Source organism: Triticum aestivum, chromosome 5B (assembly GCF_018294505.1).
Source record: "Triticum aestivum cultivar Chinese Spring chromosome 5B, IWGSC CS RefSeq v2.1, whole genome shotgun sequence".
Classification (NCBI taxonomy): domain Eukaryota; kingdom Viridiplantae; phylum Streptophyta; class Magnoliopsida; order Poales; family Poaceae; genus Triticum; species Triticum aestivum.
In genome coordinates, this window is record NC_057807.1 from 394,683,706 (window position 1) to 394,687,178 (window position 3,473).

Sequence of the window (3,473 nt, forward strand, 5' to 3'; positions counted from 1 at the left end):
CCGAAAGATCATTTTCCTCTCCCTCGCATAGATCAAATTGTTGACTCGACCGCGGGATGTGAGAGGTTATCTTTTTTAGATGCCTACTCCGGGTACCACCAGATCCGTCTGTACGGGCCCGACGAGGTAAAAACAGCTTTCATCACTCCATTCGGGTGCTTCTGCTATATCACCATGCCATTCGGCCTCAAGAATGCCGGAGCCACATTTATGCGAATGATTCAGAAGTGTCTACTCACTCAAATCAGTCGGAATGTGGAAGCTTATATGGATGATATCGTTGTCAAGTCGCGAAAAGGTTCCGACCTGCTCGCTGACCTCGCCGAAACATTTGCCAACCTCAGAAGGTATGATATCAAGCTCAATCCATCAAAGTGCACATTTGGAGTTCCTGGTGGCAAGTTACTCGGTTTTCTCGTTTCCGAACGGGGAATCGACGCTAACCCAGAGAAGATTGGCACTATTCTCCGAATGAAACGCCCTGTGCGAGTGCATGATGTCCAGAAGCTTACTGGATGCTTGGCCGCATTAAGTCGATTCATCTCACGACTCGGTGAAAAGGCATTACCTCTTTACCGACTGATGAAGAAGACAGACAAGTTCGAGTGGACTCCAGAAGCTGATGCAGCGTTTGCCGAGCTAAAAGCTCTGCTCTCCACCCAGCCGGTGCTTGCTGCTCCAATCAGCAAAGAGCCTCTGTTGCTCTATATCGCAGCCACAGGACAAGTCGTCAGTACTGTGCTAACGGTCGAGCGGGAAGAAGAAGGAAAAGCTCTCAAAGTTCAGCGCCCAGTGTATTATTTGTCTGAAGTCTTGACTCCATCCAAGCAGAGATATCCTCATTATCAGAAGCTTGTGTATGGAATATACATGACCACAAAGAAGGTTGCTCATTATTTCTCTGATCATTCCATCACAGTCGTCAGCGACGCTCCACTATCAGAGATTTTGCACAACAGAGATGCAACTGGTCGAGTGGCCAAATGGGCGATTGAACTTCTTCCCCTTGATATCAAGTTTGAGGCAAAGAAAGCCATTAAGTCCCAGGCAATAGCAGATTTCCTTGCCGAGTGGATTGAACAGCAGCAGCCGACTGAAGTTCACTCGGAGCATTGGACCATGTTTTTTGATGGCTCTAAGATGTTGAATGGTTCCGGTGCTGGGGTTGTCCTGGTTTCCCCCAGAGGAGATAAGCTCAGATATGTGCTCCAGATTCACTTTGATTCCTCCAACAATGAGGCAGAATATGAAGCCCTCTTATATGGGTTGCGCATGGCCATTTCACTCGGCGTCCGTCGCCTGATGGTCTATGGCGACTCGGATTTAGTGGTCAATCAGGTGATGAAAGAGTGGGACGTGAGAAGCCCAGCCATGACTGGATACTGCAGTGCAGTGAGGAAGCTGGAAAAGAAGTTCGAGGGGTTGGAGCTCCATCATATACCCCGACTGAAAAATCAAGCAGCTGATGATCTAGCAAAGATAGGTTCCAAGAGAGAAGCCATTCCGAGTGGTGTGTTCTTGGAGCATATACACACTCCGTCAGTCAAAGAGGATCCTTTCACCGAAGAAACTCCACAGCCCAAGAGTGCCACAGATCCGACTGAAGTTGAAGTCCCAGCGGTGGTCGACTTGATCATGGAGGTTTTGGTGGTCATTCCCGACTGGACGATTCCGTATGTCGCATATATCCTGAGGAAAGAGCTCCCGGAGGATGAGGAAGAGGCTCGACAGATCGTCCGTCGATCTAAGGCCTTTACCGTAATCAAAGGACAATTATACAGAGAAAGCGCGACTGGAGTTGGTCAGAAGTGCATAACACCAGAAGAAGGTCGACTCATCCTCAATGATATTCACTCGGGGACCTGTGGTCATCATGCGTCCTCTCGGACCATCGTGGCCAAAGCATACCGAGCCGGATTTTACTGGCCAAAGGCGAATGAGATGGCAAAAGAGATAGTGGATAAGTGCGAGGGATGTCAATTCTACTCGAATATGTCACACAAGCCTGCGTCGGCTCTGAAGACCATTCCACTCGTCTGGCCTTTCGCAGTATGGGGATTGGACATGGTCGGTCCTTTGAGAACAGGACGAAGTGGCTTCACGCATGTACTGGTGGCAGTCGACAAGTTCACCAAGTGGATCGAGGCTAAACCAATCAAGAGCCTTGACACCGGTACTGCTGTTAGCTTCATCAGGGAACTAATATTCAGATATGGAGTCCCACACAGCATCATTACGGATAATGGGTCGAACTTTGACTCAGAGGAATTCAGAGCTTTCTGCAACTCCCAGGGCACACGGGTCGACTACGCTTCAGTCGCCCATCCGCAGTCGAATGGACAAGCAGAGCGAGCTAATGGACTGATTCTTAAGGGATTGAAGCCTCGACTGATGCGTGATCTCAAACACGCGGCTGGAGCTTGGGTCGACGAACTTCCCTCAGTACTCTGGGGACTGCGGACCACACCTAATCGGTCGACCGGAAGAACTCCATTCTTCTTGGTCTACGGAGCTGAAGCAGTCTTGCCGAGTGATCTTCTCCACAATGCTCCTCGAGTTGAAATCTACAACGAAGCAGAGGCTGAACAAGCGCGGCAAGACGCAGTCGACCTTTTAGAGGAAGAAAGGGAGATGGCTCTGATCCGGTCGACCATCTACCAACAAGATTTGCGTCGTTTCCACGCCAGAAATGTGAGAGGTCGAGCCTTCCAGGAAGGAGATTTGGTTCTTCGAGTGGATCAGCACAAACCACACAAGCTTGCTCCTTCTTGGGAAGGCCCCTTCATCGTCACCAAGGTTCTCCACAACGGGGCGTACCGTCTTTACAACGTCGAGCATAATATCGACGAGCCCCGAGCTTGGAACGCGGAGCTACTCCGCCCATTTTACACTTAAGTTTTATCACTCGGATGAGATGAAATAAAGTACTTGTGTAGTTCATGGACCTCAAAATAATAGTGTCATAGTCCCTCCATAATTTCTGTCGCTTTTTATTTTTGTCCAATAAAATTCCCCCTCAGTGGGCGACTTAGCTGCGAATCCGTTTCGCCTAAGTTTGTAAAAATCCTACCGAGTGGCGAGCCAGACTCCCACTCGGAGGCTTAGCTGCGAATCTGTTTCGCCTAAGTTATCAAAATCCTACCGAGTGGTAAGCCAGCCTTCCACTCGGGGGCTTAGCTGCAGCCCTGTGCTCACCTAAGTTATAAAAATCCTACCGAGTGGTAAGCCAGCCTTCCACTCGGGGGCTTAGCTGCAGCCCTGTGCTCGCCTAAGTTACGAAAATCCTACCGAGTGTAGAGCAACCCTCTCACTCGGAGGCTTAGCTGCAGTCCAAGCACTCGCCTAAGTTATCAAAATCTTACCGAGTGTAGAGCAACCCTCTCACTCGGAGGCTTAGCTGCAGTCCGAGCACTCGCCTAAGTTACGAAAATCCTACCGAGTGGTAAGCCAGCCTTCCACTCGGGGGCTTAGCT